The sequence below is a fragment of the Rhinopithecus bieti genome, unplaced genomic scaffold, assembly GCF_001698545.2.
Source record: "Rhinopithecus bieti isolate Rb0 unplaced genomic scaffold, ASM169854v2 scaffold_10712, whole genome shotgun sequence".
NCBI classification, from domain to species: Eukaryota; Metazoa; Chordata; class Mammalia; order Primates; family Cercopithecidae; genus Rhinopithecus; species Rhinopithecus bieti.
This window is the reverse complement of record NW_016806920.1, coordinates 12,587-21,742: the sequence shown is the minus strand read 5'-3', so window position 1 is coordinate 21,742 and position 9,156 is coordinate 12,587. Positions and strand designations below refer to the sequence as shown.

The window sequence follows — 9,156 nt, the reverse complement described above, 5'->3', positions numbered from 1 at the left end:
AAATCTTTCTAGTTTTTCTAGATTTGGGTTCATTTTAAGTTTATTTGTTAAATTATTTGAAGAGATGGTGTTCTCACTATGTTGCCCAGGCTTGTCTTGTACCCCTAGTTTCAAACAATCCTCTTGTCTTAGTCTACTGATTGACTGATAGATTGACAGGGTCTTACATTGTCCAGGATGGTCTTGAACTCTTGGCCTAAAGTGATCCTCCTGTCTCAGCCTCCCAAAATGCTGGAATTGAAGATATGGGCAACTGTGCCTGGCCTTTTCTAGCTTTTTGATGTAGGCATGTATTGCTATAAACATTACTTAATACTGTTTTTGCTGTGTCTTATAGGTTTTGGTTTGCTGTGTTTCTATCTTCTTCTTTTTTTTTTTTTTTTTTTTTTTTTTTTTTTTTTAGTTTATTCTTAATATTTTCCTCATCTATTCATCATTCAGGAGCATGTTTAATTTTCTTGTACTTGTATAGTTTCAAATATTCCTCTTGTTAATGATGTCTAGTTTTATTCCATTTTGGTCAGATAAAATACTTGATATAATTTTATTTTAAAATATTTTGGGGCTTATTTCATGTTTTTATATATGGTCAATCCTGGGCAATGTTCCATATGCTGATGAAAAGAATATATATTCTGCAGCTGTTGGGTGAAATGTTCTCTAAATATATGCTAGGTTCATTTGTTTTATGAAATAATTTAAATTTGATGTTTCTTTGTTGATTTTTCTGTTTTGGTAATCTATCCAATGCTGAGAGTGGGGTGTTGAATTAACTCCCTGACTATTGTATTGCAGTCTATCTCTTTAGATAGAATATTTGCTTTATATATCTGGGTACTCTGGTGTTGGGTATATATATATTTACAATTGTTACATTTTCTTTCCAAAGTGATCCCTTTATTATATAATGTCTTTGTTTGTCTCTTTACAGCTTTTGACTTAAAGTCTGTTTGTATTGCTACTCCTGTTCACTTTTGGCTTCTGTTTGCATAAAATATCTTTTCCAACATTTCACTTTCAGTCTGTGTTTACAGTGAAGTGAATTTCTTGAAGGCAGCATATTATTGGGTCTTGTTTTTATTAATTCAGTCAGTCAGTCTATATATTTTAAATGAGGAATTTAATCCATTTACTTTTGAGGTTATTATTGATAGATGAGGACTTACTCCTGTTATTTATTGATGTTTTTCTGGTTGTTTTGTATATTTACACCTGGTTTGTTTTGTATCTTTGTTCTTTACTTCCTGATTGTTGTTGCAGCTGGGTGATTTTCTGTAGTGATAAGGCTTATTCCTTTCTTTTTCTCCTTTGTGTATTGGCTTTACCAGTGAGTTTTATGGTTTCTCATGTTTTCATCATGGTGGTTACCATTTTTTCACTTCCAAATGTAAGACTCCCTTGGGCATTTCTTGTAAGGCTGATCTAGTGGTAAATTTCCTTAATTTTTGTTTATCTGTGAAAGATTTTATTTCTCCTTCACTTCTAAAGTATAGCTTTGCTGGGTTTAATATTCTTGGCTGACAGATTTTTTTTTTCCCCCAGAACTTTGAATCTATCATCCTGTTCTTTGCTGGCCTGTAATGTTTTGCTGGAAGTTCACTGTTAGTCTAATGAAGATTCCTTTATATATGAGTTAATGCTTTTTCTCCTGCTGCTTTTAAAATTCATTGTCTTTGATTTTTGACAATTTGACTACAACATGCTTCAGAGAGGACCTGCTTGGGTTAAATCTAATTGGGATTCTTTGAGCTTTCTGGATCTGGATGACCATCTATCTCCTAAGACTTGAGAAGTTTTCTGCTATGGTTTTATTAAATATGTTTTCCTCTCCTTTGCCCTTCTCTTCTCCTTGTAGAACACCCGTAATATGAATATTTATTCACTTAATGGTGTCTCATACATCTGTAGGCTTTCTTCATTTCTATATAATTAGAACAAATGATTTATCTCAAGTTCTATGAGTTTAAAGTTTTTCAGAAGTTATTACAGAAGTCAACACTGAAATCAGAAACAAACTTTCACAGCTGTAGCATTTATAACAAAGTCAATATCTACATGACCTTAATTTAAGAGATTTAGGGTGTTTCCATGATTCAGAATCCATGACTAAAGTTTCAAAGTCCAGATCCAAGTCAGAAACAAGGGCACTTACAAAGTAATCAATAGAAGTGCACTTCTGAAGCATACCTTCAACCATGATCATGGGCTCCTTTCCTCCACTGTGGGCCAGCATCTCCCTGCAATAGCACTCCCTGGTGGCCCTGTTAAAAGGATTTTGTAGAAAACATTCCTTCCAAACCACGGAAGTGACTGTCCTAGACATGAGGTAAGAGCAGTATTTGGCACCACAGCCCAGGAGGTAGCTGATCCGCAGCTTCCAGGCAGTATTTGGAACATATGGTAAGCCATAGAATGTCTCTTGTGTTTTCTTAAGAATGTCTGTGGTTGAACTCTTCAGGGGATGCTTTCCCTGGTAGATTTGATCCAGAGTGGCATAAAAGACCTGAAGTTTCATATTGGCTGCGGCACAAACCTTTTTAGATTCACAAAGCTGAGACACCATATTTTTTTGGCAGTAGCCCATTCTAATTATGTCTGGCAAACTGGTTGCTCAATAATCATTTGCAAAGTACTCCATTAGAATAGAAGGAACCTCTGCAAAATCAGTGGGACAGCCTGGTTCCGGTGACGTATTGGTAACAAATACACCCTGGCATTCAATGCATAGCATGTCCCATTTCATGGACAAGATTTTCCTTCATTCCAGGAGTTAGCAAAGTTGGTGAACTCCTTGAGGAATAGGGAAGATTCAGCATAAGAACTATGACTGGGAGTTGATAGTCTCTGTCTTCCTTTAATCTGCCTCCATGGATTGTAAAATGGCAATCCTGATGTGGTTTGTCTGCTTGCTGAAGAAAATCAAAGTTAAATGTACCCCAGTAATCCTTCAGATTCATGAATAATGGCCAGTTTTTGGACATCTTCACACATACCTCTCCTTTTGCAGGCTATTCTGCATATAAGGAAATCCACAACAGTTTGTTAAGCCAAATATTCAGGCCTTCCATGCATGCTCCAAGGGAGAAAAACAGGCAATATAAGCCAGGCTCAATATTATACCTATGTTCATGAATCACATCACTGTGGTAGCAGAGGTCCCAAGGCATTACTTTGGAATTTTGAGAATTCTGTTTCATTCTCATCCCTCATATCATCTCAAAATCTTTTCGAGTTCTTTCAGAAAGTTGGTCAGAGAATTTCTCAAGGAACTGGATGACAGTCTCTGAATTTTTAACTGTTGTTCCTTGGAGAGCCCTGTGGGAAAACATAGAATACCTACCAACTTTTCCAGAAGATCTCTGTTGCTGAGCAATTCTTCCAAACATTTTAATTGACCAGTATTGGGATAAAGAAAAATTTTGTAAGCAGCTTCTCACACCAAGTCACCTTGTGCTTCTGCATGGAGACCATCAATTATGATACGATCCCCATCAGATAAAAGTTATGGTGAATGTGTTCTGGTAAGAGATGCTTCTCAGTCTTTTTGGGAAAGTTGTTTGCCATAAGATGTGGACTACTCAAATCCAAGATTTTAACATTGAGGTCTACTGCTCTTTTACACTTTTCTTTGTCTAGATGGATTCCACTAATTTCAAAATCAAATATAAACAGTTCAGCCACTTGCCTGGTTTCTGGATCAAGGGAATCCATGAGTTTTTTTTTTTTTTTTTTTTTAAATCAGATAGTAATTTTTGCAGACTTTGACATAATTCCATATTTGTGTTCAACCAAGTCAGCCACTCTGCACAAGGAATCTTAGAGCTCATCAAAGATGCACACAATCTGGGGTCCAGGTGGGGTGGAACATGCATGTTCCACAAGTAATTCTGTCTTCCTCAAGGCTTTTTATTGTGCAATATGAAATCTTTCTGCAGCACTGAGCCCAGGATATCCAAAAAGACCCCAGTGCTCACTAAACAGGTCCAAGCATAGCCCTGCAGCTTGACATTGAAGGTGGAGTCCACCAGGAACCAGCTGGTGCTGACCCTTCCACATGGGTCTTGGCTCTGAGGCTGCCCCTGCCTACCTGCCCTGGCCGCAGGGACACTACTCCAGCTCTGAAGCGGCCTAGCCTTTGGGCACATATTGTTTGTGGAGTAGCCTCATGCCCAGCTGCAAGACCCTTGCCCCAGTGCTGCAGCTCCAGCCAGGAGTGCACGCTTTGCACTTCTGGGCTTTCTTCATCTTTAAAATGCTTTTTTCTTTTCTTTTATTTCTTTCTTTCCTTCTTTCTCTTGTTCACCTGTGATATTTCAAATACCTGTCTTCAAGTTCAGAAATTATTTCTTCTGCTTGGTCTAGTTTGTTGTTGAAGCTCTCGATTGTATTTTGCCATTTCATTCATTGAATTCTTCAGTTCTAGGATTTCCGTTTGGCTCTTTTTTTAATGATATCTCTCTTTGTTGGATTTCTCATTCAAATTATTACTTTCCTGATTTCACTGAATTGTCTATCTGTATTCTCTTATATCTCACTGAGTTTCCTTAGTATTATTATTTAGAATTCTTTTTCTGGCAGTTGACAGATTTCATTATGATTGGGGACTATTACTGGAGACATTTTTTTCCTTTAGAGGTGTCATGTTTCCTTTCTTTTTCATGTTCAACATGTTCCTACATTGATTTCTGTGTATCTGGTAGAAAAGTTGCCTCTTCCAATTTTATTAAGTAGGTTTCATAGGGAAAGGCTTATTAGTATGAATGGGCCTTGGAGTGTTGTTGGCCTTGGTTCCGGGTGGACACTCTAGTGTAGTCTCCATGTAGTTGTTTTTTTTTTTGTTTTGTTTTCAGCTGTAATCCACACTAGTAACATTTATGAGTGTCTCAGTGGCCTAGACTAAGATTTTGATGGTAGTAGTGTGGCTTTGCTGGGAGTGGGGTTCTCTAGGCTGTTTCTTAGGTTGTGGGAGTGTGTGTGCACATGGTGGTTCAGTTACCTTGGGGTCTGGCTCACTGGCAATGGGGCTGTTACTCTGGCTGGGAGCATGGGCACACATTTGCTTGGCTGGCCTTGTGGCATGCCTCCCAGGAGTAGATTTATGGGATTGTTTCTCAGGCCCAGAATGTAGGCACATAGCTGGTCAACTGGCTTGGGAGTATATCTATCTACCAGGGACAACCCACAGTATTGTTTCCAGGCCTGAGACATGGGTGTAAGGCTGCTCAGATGGCCTAAGGGTATGTCTGCTCTGGGGAAGGGGGACCCACAGGAGTGTTTCTCAATTTTGGGACACAGGTGTTAGGCAGCTCAGCTAGCTCAGGGTAGCCTTTTGGGACTGTTTCTCAGGTCTGGGTCATGGGCTTAAAGCTGCTTGGTTGGCCTAGGGGTGTGCCCACCAGAAGCCAGACTGCAGGACTGTGTCTCAGATCTTGATTGCAGGTGCAGGGCCATTGGGCAGGCTAGGGGCATGTCTGCTGGGGAGTGGGAGGACACTACAGGGACAGGGCTATTTTTCAGGTCCTGAGAAGAAGTGCGTAGTTGCTCCACCAGCCTGATGTGTGTATTAGCTGTTCAGAGGCTTGGATGCCTCTCCTACTTTGAGGGGGGCATGCAGTGGTTGGACTGGCTCAAGGTTGAGTTCACCCTGTGTAGGACGGCCAGACTATTCATTCAGCTGGAAGTGTGGCAGCAGGGATGGGTGGGTTACCTTGCTGTGCAAGACCTGAGTCACAGCTTACCCTGGGCCTAAGCTTTGTGCAGATGGAGTTGTGGCATTTAGCCACCTGTGTACGCTTGGTGAAATTAAGATGAAGCCCCAGTATTGGAGAGGAACAGTGGCTACTGGCCATCAGAACAAGGTGTACTACAGAGGCAGCTCTGTTCTCATGATGCTGTGCAGCACCAGCTTGTCTTGCAGAGGGCGAGTGGTGGGTGGGAAGTACACACGTCATGCCCTTAAACTGGGGCAATGCAGCTGCATGAATTCCTGGCAGTTCTCCAAACTGGGCTCAGGGCTTGCAAGGAGCATGTGATTCTCCTGTAGTAAGAACTGTGGGTGTTTGTGGTGACAATGGCAACTGGTGGGGATCTTTTGCCTACCTTTTCCCCTGAAATGGGAAGTTCCTCCTAACTCCAGGCAGATTCAATCTGAGCAGGGGAGATGGTTGCAGACATTGGGTACCTCCATGCCGTCCTCCTGGATTTCCGATGAATCACCACAGGTGCGTCTCCACTCCCTCACTGCACACCAGCACTCTCCCTTCAACATCCCAGTAAAATCTTAGCTGTTTATTCGTTGCCTTGGTCCTTTCTTGTGGGAGGGATGAGTATCAAGCATCTCTAGTCAGCCATTTTGATGAAGTCACTTTACTTGTACATAAAAGCAATGATTATTTCCTTGGCTTGCCAGAGAGCTGAAAGTTAAAATTTCATTTGAGAATATAATGCCAGGGTCCCAGTGATCTCCCTTTTTATAGAACTAGCAATCTTTCTACCATTCTTTTAAATTTATTTTTAATTTTCCAATAGCAAATCATTAAATAATCCAGACTTCCCATTGCGTGTAGTTTTTAAGCTGCTAGCACCACCATCTTCATTTTATTTACCAAGCTAACAAACAGAAAAATTAGACCTAGAGTCTGGCTTTTCTGACCCATATATAATACATGCAGTCATAGGTCTAATAAAGTTCATTTATACCATAAAAGGAGCAAATTATAATTTTACAATAAACATATTTTGCCAAAATAAAAAAGGGAATAAAATGTCTTACATGCCTCCTTGTTAAAAGAAACTTTAAAAAATATTTTTTTCTTGCTTCCAGTGTGGTTAGGGAAACTTTAAGAAAAATTGACTATCATGGGAAGATCTTTGTATTAATAGCTCTGGAAGAGAGTGTACCTATCTTAGGAGGCATGCTGCTTCCCATAAGTGAAGATAATAAGAGAAATGTCCTCTATCCATTGTAGCCATTAAGATCCTGTTAGGATACAGCAGTCACACTACTTATTTAACAGAAAATATAACATAAGGAATTGTTAATTAGGTATAAAGTTGTTAATTAGGTGGCTAAAAAGGCAAAAAGGAAACATAAAGCAACTACAGGAGCAGATACCACCCCTAGGGCTGGGAGAACAAAGGGAAGAGGTTGCATATACAGGTTTGAGTATTTCTTACCCAAAATGCTTAGGACCAGAAGTGTTTGATTTCAGCTTTCTTCAGATTTTGGAATATTTGCATATACATAATGAGATACCTTGGGGATGGCACCCAAGTCTAAACATGGAATTCACTTATGTTCCATATACATATATATAGCCTGAAGATAATTTTATATAAGATTTTAAATAATTTTTTGTGGATAAATAATTTTGTGGATAAAAGTTTTGACTGTATTTTGGATGTGACCCATCACATGAGGTCAACTGTGAAAATTTCCACCTGTGGCATCATGTCAGCCCTCAAAGTTTCAGATTTTGGAGCATTTAAAATTTCAGGTTGTTGAATTAGGGATGTTCAATCTGTATTAAAACTTGGAATCTTGGAGACAAGAAGCTCTGAAACTCAGATCTCTGAAAAGGGGTCTTTAGCTAGCTAGTTGTTGTGTCTTTGATGAGGTTCAAAAAGGCTGGTTCTGTAAGAGTTGTGATGGGAAGGACTTACCCTCTCAGGGTGAGGCAGCACTGGGGAGTGGAATTGCCTTTTTAGGGCCAAAAATCATTGCAGGACTGATGCTTCCAGGAAGAGGAAGCAAGCAAGAGCAAGTAGTTCTTTCTTCCTATCTCCACCTTGTGCTCTCCTTCTAAACAACCTCCTGTCATCACCATAACTGGCAGAACTTAAGAGGGAGCCAGCTGGAATGTAGTTTGTAAAGTCTCAGTTCCAGCATCATGTAACACAGAATGGATAAGTTTGGTGCTGAGATACAAAAACTTAGTAATGAGCACATTCATTTAATTCTAAATAAAGTGTTTTCCCCACCTATCCAATATCTTTGTTTCCTATGTTCTTGAGATGATCAGAATGTTTTGACATGAAATAATTGAATGTTATTGTAACTTATGCTTTACTATCACTTTAACCAAGGCTGAATCAAAGTTAACTTTTACTTCTTTCTGTTACTGTCAGGGAGGGGAGGGGGGTGTACACAGGGATTAGTTGGGAAGAGGGGAAAGATTACTTTTAATTTCTATAACGGAATAATACTTTTATTGTTGACCACCTCAAATATGTTGGTGATACATGGAGTATAAATTATAAATAAATAAAACTCAGCTGTGCCAACTAATAAGAGACTCCCAACAATTCCCCAATTATCTAAGCTTGGGGTGGGGATGGGAATGTACAATTTTACTGGTGAAGAATTAGCAGCAGGAGATGTTGGAAGAAAGATAGTCTGAGCAGACACACACAACACTTCTTCAGTCTGAACTCTGTTTTTCATTCACCCGAAGGCTACCAGCCTAAAGGTGTAGTGCCTTCCAATTTCTGGATGAAAAAGCCACTGGGGCAGGGGTGGTTGCAAGATGACTGAATAGAAACAGCTCCAGCCTCCAGCTCCCAGCGTGAGCGACACTGAAGATGGGTGATTTCTGCATTTCCAACTGAGATACCAGATTCATCTCACTGGGGCATGTCGGACAGTGGGTGCGGGGCAGTGGGTGTAGCCCACTGAGTGACAGCGGAAGCAGGGAGAGGCATCGCCTCACCTGGGAAGCACGAGGGGGAAGGGAATTCCCTTTCCTAGTCAAGGGAAACCGTGACACACAACACCTGGAAAATCTGGTCACTCCCACCCTAATACTGCGCTTTACCAAGGGTCTTAGCAAACGGCACACCAGGAGATTATATCCTGCGCCTGGCTCAGAGGGTCCCATGCCCACAGAGCCTCCCTCATTGCTAGCATAGCAGTCTGAGATCTAACTGCAAGGTGACAGCGAGGCTGGGGGAGGGGTGCCCGCCATTGCTGAGGCTTAAGTAGGTAAAAAAAAAAGCGGCCTGGAAGCTCGAACTGGGTGGAGCCCACCGCAGCTCAAGGAGGCCTGCCTGCCTCTGTAGACTCCACCTCTGGGGACACGGCATAGCCAAACAAAAGGCAGCAGAAACCTCTGCAGATTTAAATGTCACTGTCTGACAGCTTTGAAGAGAGTAGTGATT

At 40.7% G+C, this 9,156-nt stretch overlaps 1 pseudogene; it reads right to left on the bottom strand.

Annotated features, from left to right (window-relative positions):
- Window positions 1-2,044: 2,044 nt before the first annotated feature.
- On the bottom strand, window positions 2,045-3,872 carry LOC108533774 (mitochondrial intermediate peptidase pseudogene; annotated as a pseudogene).
- Between the last annotated feature and the right edge of the window lie 5,284 nt (window positions 3,873-9,156).